This window comes from Carcharhinus amblyrhynchos, chromosome 26 (genome assembly GCF_965287045.1).
Source record: "Carcharhinus amblyrhynchos chromosome 26, sCarAmb.v2.hapA, whole genome shotgun sequence".
In the NCBI taxonomy this organism is placed as follows: domain Eukaryota; kingdom Metazoa; phylum Chordata; class Chondrichthyes; order Carcharhiniformes; family Carcharhinidae; genus Carcharhinus; species Carcharhinus amblyrhynchos.
The window spans coordinates 12352893-12364050 of record NC_137349.1 but is presented as its reverse complement, the minus strand read 5'-3'; the positions used below and the strand labels follow the sequence as shown (position 1 = coordinate 12364050).

The window sequence follows — 11158 nt, the reverse complement described above, 5'->3', positions numbered from 1 at the left end:
TGGAATTCCCTGCCCAGTGAGGCAGTTGAGGCTACTTCATTGAATGTTTTTAAGGCAAGGATAGATAGATTTTTGAACAATAAAGGAATTAAGGATTATGGTGAGTGGAGCTGAGTCTACGAAAACATCAGCCATGATCTTATTGAATGGTGAAGCAGGCTTGAGGGACTAGATGGCCTACTCCTGCTCCGGGTTCTTATGTTCTTACGGTTCGTCGGTAGCTTAACTCCTTTTACCCAACTTTGCCCAAATCCTAACAAACGCCAACAACAATTCCATTCAATGTGATCCCCTCTCACATTTCACTGGTGCTGGGTGAGGTGGGAGGGGTTGAAAAATCAATCTCTCAATGCCAGTTCAAACATATTGAGCTCAGTACCATTGCTAACCAACACTCCCATTCCTGGAGGGACAAATTTAACCGACAGAAAGAGGGACCGAGTCAGACTTTTGGTTCCTCCTCTGTAAGCCATTGGAGAATAGATCCGGAATCTTCCTTGTCATCATAACAGAAAGCTGCACGCACTGGACTATGAATTGAAAACAAAAATCAACACAATTTTCTCTTCAGGAAGGGTTGGAAGTGGTGAGGCATCTGTGTCCCCTGTACCGGGGGCATGCCAAGCTAAACAAAGGAAACACTTGGACAATATTTATCAATAGCACAGCCTCAAGTTAAACACAGATGGAGCCCAGTGGAAATGGATAAGCAAATTTATCTTGCTGGAACTGTGACCAACAGCTAAGGTGATTATCGTTCGAATAACTCAACATTGATGCAACTTCCCATGACCTACACTGGTCTGTCCACTTGTTCCAAGCACTGAGACTTTACAAGATGATTATGTTTTGAAATGACTCCTTTAAATTAAGGTGAAACTGAGCTTTCTGGAAAAAGGGGAAAGTGAGGTTCTATTAAACAACCTCTGCTCAGAGACAGGCCCAGGTGAGCTGATTGTCATGGAGAAAGAAACCCAAACAGAAACCAATTGAAATATCAAGTGGCTGTTTTCACACCAGGGACCAGAGGCAAAGAGAGACATAGCAGATGCAGCTGTACAGAGCTGACAATGACTGTTTTGTACTACCAGTCAAGCAGATGTTTGTGAGATGTGGTTTTCTGTTCTAGAGGATGTGTCTGGAACCAATAAGACGTTTTAATATTTAAAACTCAGGGTGAGTGCAATGATTTTGGAAGTTTCAATCTAGTGTTACAGAGAGAAGGGAGCAGGCTGGCAAGCAAGGAGAGACTTTGGACTTGTTTTTCTAATGCTGCACATCTGGCAGTTCAGTGAAGGGATTGTGTGATATATCTTGATTGTATTCATTAATGTGAAGATACCTTTTCTTTAGTTTGGTGTATTAGTCGTCTGTTCAGTAATGTTTGATTTATGTTGATAATAGTTTGTCTGTTAAAGTAAAAGATTTAGGCTGAGATTTTCTGATCCTGCCAAATCTTCCATTCCCCCTCCTGACTTCAGGACTTCAGGAAGTGCAGCGCAGGACATGCTCCTGTCTACTTCAAAGGGGCTGAAGTGGACATGGTCCAGAACTTCAAGTTTCTAGGTATCCAGATCTCCAACAACCAGCCCTGGTCCCTCCAGGCTGATACTATAGTCAAGAAAAGCCACCAACACCTCTACTTTCTCAGAAGACAAAGGAAATTTGGCATGTTTGCTGCAGCTCTCAACAACTTTTACAGATGTACCACAGAAAGCATCTTTTCTGGATGTATCACAGCTTGGCATGGCTCCTGCCCTGACTAAGACTGCAAGAAACTTCAGGGGTTGTGAATGAAGCCCAATCCATCACAGCCTCCCATCCATTGATTCCATCTACACTTCCCGTTGCCTTGGAAAAACAGCCAGCATAATTACAGGCCCCATGCACCCCAGACATACTCTCTTCCACCTTCCATGGGGAAAAAGTTAGAAAAATCTGAGATTACAGACCAACCGACTCAATAGCTTCTCCCCTGCTGCCATCAGTTTTTTGAATGAACCAACCATATACTGAGTTGATCTTCCTCTACACCCTAACTATGACTGTAGACTACATTTTGCACCCTCTCCTTTCCTTCTCCCCTATGGACTCTATGAACGGTATGCTTTGCCTGTACAGCACGCAAAAAATACTTTTCACTGTATCCCAGTACATGTAACAATAATAAATCAAATCAAATTGGTTTTTAATTTAATACTCTCCTTTATTTCCTTAGTTACCCTCAGCTGGTTATCCCTTTTCTTACATTCCTTCTTTATCACTGGAATATATTTTTGCTGAGTACTGAGAAAAATCCTCCACTGTTCCTCAGCTGTCCTACCAACTAGTCTGCGCTCCCAGTCTACATTAGCCCATTCCGCCCTCATCCTTTTGTACTCCCCTCTGTTCAAGCAGAGGACACTGGTTTGGGACCCTACTTTCTCACCCTCCATTTGTATTAGAAATTCAACCATATTGTGATCACTCATTCCAAGAGGATCCCTCACAAGAAGATCTTTAATTTTACCTGTCTCATTACACAGGATCAGATCCAAGAAAACTCGCTCCCTCGTAGGTTTTGCAACATACTGTTCGAGGAAACTATTCCGACAGCATTCTAAGACCTCTTCTTCAAGTCCATCACGTCCGACTTGAGTCAACCAGTCAATATTCAGGTTAAAATCCCCCATGATTATTGCTGTTCCGTTTTTGCACGCATCCATTATTTGCTTGTTTATAGCCTGCCCCACCTCAAAGTTATTATTTGGGGGCCTATAGACCACAACCACCAGTGACTTCCTCCCCTTACTATTCCTTATCTCCACCCACAACGATTCCACATTTTGCTCCTTAGAACCTATATTGTCTCTCACTACAGCCCTGATGTTATCTTTAATTAACAGAGCCACCCCACCTCCTTGTCCTTCCTGTCTATCCTCCCGAAATGATTGATACCCCTGGATATTCAATTCCCAGTCCCGGTCACCCTGCAACCACATTTTTGTAATGGCCACTAGATCATACCCATTTTAACTGATTTGTGCCATCAACTCATTCACTTTGTTTCGAATGCTACGCACATTCGGGTAAAGTGTCTTTTTGCTAGCCTTTATCTGGACCCGATTTGTTAGTGCCTTCTTTTGATTGCACGCACTATCCCTACCTGTCACAAACAGGTTATCCTCCCCCAGACCATCTCCCCGCGCTGTATTGACCATTTCCCTTCTCGTGCATGTCACCTTTTTTACTCTGCCTGAGACTAGATTCCTTCTATACTCTCTGTCCTATTACATGGTCTGGAAACGATACTAACCTCTCCTGAGCCCTCAACCCTTTAACTAGTTGAATGTCCTCATCATTAACCTGCACTTGTACCCTCTCCTTTACCTTTGATTTTGTAATTCTCCATACCACTGAACCCTCCTCCCCACTATCCTCGTAACCCCACCTATTTACCCCACTAATCCTTTAACCTAGCATCCTGGGACATAAAGGACAATTTAGCACCTAACCCACATATCTTTGGACTGCGAGAGGAAACTGGAGTATCCAGAGGAAACCCAGGCAGACACGGGGACAACATGCAGACTCCACCAAAGCCGGGAATCGAACCCAGGTCCCTGGTGCTGTGAGGCATCAGTGCTAACCACTGTGCCACCTTTTTAAAGAAGTTATTGGTCTCTGGCATTGTAACACACTCAGTAGACTGGGTGGTGTTGGAGAACACAAGCAAATTCAGTTCCTTGTGATACTATTCCTTTGTCCCGAGGCTGTGCAGTGCGCTTTTTTTCTCTTGTGTCCTAGCAGTCAAATTAATTCCACTCAGTGGCACCAGGGCAAAGTATTCTCCACCCTCACAACTCTTTGTATGGAGACATTTCCTTGGTTTCACTCTAACTGAGACTCTGACCCCAACACATTCTTCCCCCAGGCTGCAGCACTGTGAAATTCCTCACCTCTCACAGGCCAGATATTCCCGCCAACAAATCCAATAAGATTTGAAGCAAACACGAGTAAAGGGGAACGAGGTATAAATTGACAATGACATGATTGAAACAGTGGGTCAGGCTGGAGGGGCTGAATGGCCTCCATCCATTTCTGTCTTCCCTGGTGTTTGATAATCACTCATCTTCTCCCTAACTCAGGACGATCCAATATTGTAACCTTTACACTCACTGGGCTTTTTACGGAGGAGAAACAGTGGCATTGTAAAGTGGATTCTGGACTCACGTGTTTAATGTGTGTACATGTCATATATGTGTAAGCTTGCATGTGTGCGCATGTGTGTTCTGTGTGTGTATGTGTGCGTGTATATTGCATGACACATTCCAGACAGACATAGTATTGACCATTTATTTATTGGTGACCCAAATTAAACTACATCAGTTTTTTTGGGGTTGATTTTCACAATGCAGGGACCGACATTTACAAAGCAGCACGCAGCTTCATGACGGCGCACCCTGTCCCTGGACTCCATCCACGTCCATCCCACTGGAGGCAGGGACTAGATACGGTGGCTTAAACTGATCCCAAGCCGTGACATGACCCTGGACATCAGCAGAATGACACTGAGATGCAGATAAATGGGCACTTAGGCTGATCTGATATTTGGGGTGCGACAGGGGTTAGTAAATATGATGGGAGCATTACATCCTGCAGAAAAGATCATATTAAGTACATCTAATCATTACTTTTTAAAAAACAAATCATGAATAAATGCGTGTAGCAAACGGCCAATAAACCAAGAACAGCTACATGTTGTAACCAGTGCTTTGGTAGTTAAGTTGGGGGTTTACTAGGTTAGGGCAATATCAGAGCGTGAGGAGTGGACAGCAAGTTACATCTGTTATCAACCTTTATTGATATGGATAATAATCATTTGTTATTGTTCACTGGTTTATATCCTTTGGTTAAAGGCCTTTAATCAACACCTATTAGCTAATGTTTAATGGTTAATATTGACCAGTTAATGGTTTGATTAATCATTGTTAGTTAATATGTATTGGTTTATACTCATTGGTTAACAGGTTAATATCACTCACTTATTCCTTTTGGATTTCTGATTTTAAAGAAAAGTAGTTATGATTCTGACTTCACACTCGAGTGAGCGAGAAAACAGAAAGGTATTTTTCCAGTAATCAGCACAATTACATTGATACACATTCACAGCAACATAGTGACACACACTCACAGTGACACACACACGGATATACTCATGCAGATAGTGATACACACAGATATGCTCACACTCATAGCAACACACACAGATATACTCACACTCACAGTGACGCACACACAGATATACTCACACTCACAGTGACACACACACAGATATACTCACACTCACAGTAACACACACACAGATATACTCACGCTGATAGCAACACATGCAGATATACTCACACTCATAGTAACACACACAGGTATACTCACACTCACAGTGACACACACACAGATATACTCACACTCATAGCAAAACACACAGATATACTCACACTCACAGTGACGCACACACAGATATACTCACACTCACGGCGACACACACACAGATATACTCACACTGATAGTGACACACATAGGTATACTCACACTCATAGCAACACACACAGATATACTCACACTCATCGCAACACACACAGATATTCTCACACTCATAGTAACACACACACAGATATACTCACACTGATAGTGACACACACCGATATACTCACATTCAGCGACACACACTCAAATATACTCACACTCATAGCGACACACAAACAGATATACTCACTTTCAGCGACACACTCAAATATACCCCCCCTCATAGCAACACACATACAAATATACTCACAATCATAATGACACACAAAGGTACCCCAACAAACACAATTGAAGGGGGGAATTTTCTCATCCTGCCCGCCACAGGAATCGTAGTGGGCATCGTGGGGGGAGGGGGACACCATGCAAAGATCCATTGACCTCCGGTGGGATGTTCATTTTTTGGGGCGAGCACGGCTGTAAAATCCCGCCCATAGTCTGGAATTTTACTGCCTCATCCATTTGAGCTCCTAAGATCCCACTCGAAGCCAACAGAGAATGCTGTTCTGCGAACCTTACCTACCCCGATTCTGGGAAGGCGAGATGGTAAAACCCTGCCCATAGTGTCACACACACTTACACAATCACATTCACAACAACATACAACTCATACTCAGGGACACAAACACACCTGCATCTACACACACATTCACATACAGTGGAATCCCATTATTCTGATCATAAACTAGTCACTAGCTTATCAAACTAGACCTTATCTGAGACTGCAACTCTGTGTATCAGACATTTTCACCCTGCAATTTTGAATGCAGTGCTAACCCTCTACTCCAATCTCTTACTGTCCAGGTAATTTTGTCCTGTTTTTGTTTAGATTTTGTATTCATCAGCTTGTTTGGAGGGGAAGTTTATATTAGTATTGCCTCACTGGTGGATAAACCCTCATTCTGGATTCCCAGAACTGTTAGTCACTTCAGAAAGCTACAAGTTAACAGAGGCTGGAATTAAACTGTAAAATTGGCACAGGAGAGTTCATGGGATGTCCCTGTGCCACAATTAAACCAGAGACCTTTCTAGCGCTGAAGGACATCATTCGACCCATCAAATCTGTTTATCTGATAAATCTCAAACTAATCCCACTATCCTACTCTCTCCCCATAGCCATGTATCAATCCCAAACAAATCCCACTGTCTATCTCTCCCCACAGCCCTGTATCAATTCCAAACTAATCCCACTCCCCTGATCTCCTCCACAACCTTGTGTCAATCCTAAATTAGGTACCACACAGTAGGTTGTTGCATAATGTTAAATCTCATGGGATCCAGGTGTGAGTTAGCCAATTGGATACAAAATTAGCTTGGTGACAGAAGAGGGTGGTTGTAGAGGGTTGTTTTTCAAACTGGAGGCCTGTGACCAGCGGTGTGCCTTAGGGATTGGTGCTGGGTCTACTGTAATTTGTCATTTATATTAATGATTTGGATGAGAATTTAGGAGGCATGGTTAGTGAGTTTTCCAGATGACACCAAGCTTGGTGGCATGGTGAACAGTGAAGAAGTTTATCTAGGATTGTAATGGGATCTTGATCAATTGGGACAGTGAGCTGATGAATATAGTTTAATTTAACAAATGTGAGGTAATGCATTTTGGTAGACTGAATCAGGGCAGGACATATTCAATTAACAGTAGGGCACTGGGGAAAGTTATAGAAGAGATCTAGGGGTACAGGTGCATAGCTCCTTGAAAGTGGAGCCACAGGTGGACAGAGTGGTGAAGAAGGCATTTGGCATGCTTGGTTTCATTGGTCAGAACGTTGAATACAGGAGTTAGGACGTCCAGTTGAAGTTGTACAAGACGTTGGTAAGGGGTACTGTGCACAGTTCTGGTCACCCCATTATAGAAGGAAAATCATTAAACTAGAAAAAGAGTGCAGAAAAGATTAACTAGGATGCCACTGGAACTTGATGGTTTGAGTTATCAGGAGAGGCTGGACAGACTAGGACTTTTTTCTCTGGAGCTTAGGAGGCTTAGGGTTGATCTTATAGGGGTCTATAAACTAATGAGGGGCACAGATCACTAGATAATCAAATCTTTTCCCAAAGGTAGGGGAGTCTAAAACTGGACTGCATAGGTTTAAGGTGAGAGGGGAGAGATACAAAAGCATTTAGAAGAGCAATTTTTCACACAGAGGGTGGTGAGTGTCTGGAACAAGCTGCCAGAGGTAGTAGTAGATGTGGGTACAATTTTATCTTTTAAAAAGCATTTAGACAGTTACCTGGCTAAGATTGGTATAGAGAGGTATGGGCCAAACACAGGCAATTGAGACTAACTTAATGGTAAAAACTGGGCAGCATGGACAAGTTGGGGTGAAAGGCCTGTTTCCATCTGTAAACCTCTATGACTCTAATCCCACTCCCTCTCCATATCCCTGTGTCAACCCCAAATTTAGCCCATTGTCCCACTCTTCCCATACCCTATATCAATCCCAAACTAATCCCACTGCCCCAATCTCTCCTATAGCTCTGTGTCAATCCTAAACTAATCCCATTGCCCCACTTTATCCTGAGAGCCCTCTATCAATCCCAAACTAATTCCACTGCCCCATTCAATCCTTGGAGCCCTGTGTCAATCCCAAACTAATCCCTCTGCCCATTTTCTCCCCGTAGTCCAGTATCAATCCCATTCTAATTCCACTGCACTGCTTTCTTCGCATAGCTCTTTATTAATCTCAAACTAATCCCCATAGCCTTATATCAATCCATACTCTCACAGTTCTGTACTTGCCTTTAACCTCAAATCATTCCTGTAATGGTTTCTGACTCAAAAACTCTGGGACAAAACACTTTGAGGTCTGAGAAGCTTTTGTGCAAAGCATTCTCTCTTGACCCCACTCCTGACTGTCAATCAATCAGATAGTTACATTGCCACTGGGTCTTAATCAGAAAGGTCATGGGAGCTGATATCCACACAGTTAGATCACTGCGAACTTTCATTCTGCCAATTAAATAGACCAGAATATTAGGATTCCACTGAATGTATCTCTATATCGATGGGATTAGGTTCCGCTGTCCAACACTGTAATGCTTCTGATTCTGTGCACACCAAGGTGTATTTGTTTAATTTGCTCCAACATTCTGCAAAACAGAAAAGTGTTTATGTTATTGCTTGTTGTCTGTTTCAGGTGGTTTTATGATGGTTTGCCTCCACATCTCACCCTAGAATGTATCCATGTTCTACAACAGCTCTTTACATTCTTCATTATTCACTCACACTCTATCTTCCCAATTTCCCCCCATTCCAATAAAGTCACAGATAAATACAGCACGGAATGAAGCCATTCAGCCCACTGACAACAATCCCACCCAGGCCTTATCCCCATGTATTTACCTTGCTAATCCTCCCGTCACTAAGGGGCAATTTATCATGGCCAATCAACTTAATCCGCACATCTTTGGAGTGTGGGAGGAAACCCGAGCCTCTGGAGGAAACCCACATAGTTACGGGGGAACGTGCAAACTCCACATAGACAGTGACCCTAGGAATTGAACCCAGGTCCCCGGTGCTGTGAGGCAGCAGGGCTAGCCATTCTGGCACAGTGGTTAGACAGTGGCATTGTATTTAGCACTGCTGCCTCACAGCACCAGGTTCTTGAGGAAAGGAAACCTGCCCTTACCGAACTTAACTCCAGTTCCGCACCATTGGGTAATAAACACTTTTTTATCCATGCCACCCATGTACAAAAATAATTCCCAATCCAACTGTTTTCCCCATGATATATCCCATTACAGCCCAACATTAAATCCCACTGTTTCCTCACTGCAACTCACCACTTGCTAGTGCTCATCCCGTTTGCCCTCTCTTCCTTGGTGCTCAATCCCATTTTCTCTCCAGTTTTGGATCTGAACTAAACTGAACAAAGACCTTGCCCGCCCTTGCCCCCAGTCCCCTCCCCATCCCCATGCCCCCTCCCTGTCAGTACTTAGCTGATCTTAGCCGGATTGCTATTACTGGTCTCAGAGCCTTTTGATGGGAAGATCATCCAGGGCTCCCATTCCCAATCAGTGTCCCATTATCCCTGTAGGCAGGGTGCTCAGATGCCTGGGCGTCATAGGGAAAAGGGGGGTCAGACTGGGCTGTGATGCCTCTGTGGAGGAATAGCTGGTTCCCATTTTGATGGGTCTAACATGAAGAGGTAGCCACTTGGCTGTGAGCTGGTGGGGGTGGAGGCAGGGAGGGGTGGGGGCGGGGGGTTGGGGGGGGTGGAGGGTGGCGGGGGGAAGTGGTGGTGGGGGGGGAGGGTGTTGGGGTAGTTGGATGGCATCCCTAAAAGTGTCCGGGCCAAGTGGGGGGATACCTTCAGATTCAATCTAGCTGGCAGTTATAGTTCAGGGCAATGGCAGTAACTCAGACAATGGCCAGAATTTTACTGGCTCGCCCGTCCAGAATCGGGCTGGGCAGGGCTTTCAGAACGGCATTCTCCGCTGGCCTCGGGCAGAATCTTACGAGCCTGGGTGAGCGAGGAGGTAAAATTCAGGCAACTGTGTTATAAGGTCAGGGTTATGGCCAGCCATTTGGAAGAATGTAGAAGTAGCTAAAAATCTTCCCCCTCCAAGTTACAGATGGCAACATTTCATAGAATCCCTACAGTGCAGAAGGAGGCCATTCGGCCCATATTGGCAACAACATTATTGTCTCCAATAACCAGTAGTTTTTAATTGTATCAATTTAAGTTAAGTGCCTACAGTGGAGGGCACTGATTGGATGGTTACTTCAGCACTTATAAAGAGATACTGACACAGGTAGAGGCAGGAGATATATGCCTGTAATATTTCACACTCTGAATAAATCTATCTCAAGTAATGACTGGTTACTTCCTGCACTAATCGGATATGAGCGTTATAACTATTGGCTGTGGCAGGTTCAGATGAAGTGGTTCCCGCAATTTAACCACAGCTTCCAGAGTTTCCTCCCACGAACTTAAACTTTAATCTAATGCCGAGAGGTGAAAATGTCGCCCCAGTCAATCCTCACCTGCAACCCAACCATTTCCCTTCTTCCACCAGTCAGTTCGCTCAGCTGCTTCTTCAGTCCCTCCAACTCTTGCTCAAGTTCCGCTTGACGCCCTAGTGACAAAGAATCATAGAGTACTCCATCATTGAAGGAGGTCATTCAGCCCATCATATGTGGCAGCTCTTTCAGTTAGTCCCACTTCCCTGTGCCTCCTGCTGATCCCTGCAATGTTCTCTCCATTGTGTATTTACCAAATACTCTTGATATATGCAGTGTGTTCTACGTTTGGTTGCCTACAAAGTCCATCCTCATGTTCCCTCTGATTCTTTTACCAATCATCTTAGCTCTGTGCCCTCTCGTTATTGGCACTCAGCGACTGATGGAGAACTGATCACCTGCAAACTCTCAAGGTCTCATATCTCCTTGTTCTCTCTCTGGATCATGTGCCCCAGTTGTGGTGGCAGCAGTGTCTCAGTGGGATGTCCTCCCGTTCCACAGTCAAAAGGCTCTTGGATTTTAAAGCCTTCACTCAGTACTGGTGCTAAACTCAGGCATTCCCTTCCTAAACCTCTCCACCTCTTTGTCCTTACACTTGCCTCAATGCTGGAAATTCCCACCCGAGGTCAACGGACA

General features: G+C 44.2%; 1 long non-coding RNA gene across 1 annotated transcript; it reads right to left on the bottom strand.

Annotated features, from left to right (window-relative positions):
- Nucleotides 1-4321: 4321 nt before the first annotated feature.
- LOC145358729 (uncharacterized) lies at nt 4322-11020 on the bottom strand. The gene is made up of 2 exons (XR_013889501.1): nt 10547-11020; nt 4322-8649 (listed from the first exon to the last, which is right to left on the bottom strand). It is a non-coding gene; the product is annotated as an uncharacterized LOC145358729 (long non-coding RNA).
- Between the last annotated feature and the right edge of the window lie 138 nt (nt 11021-11158).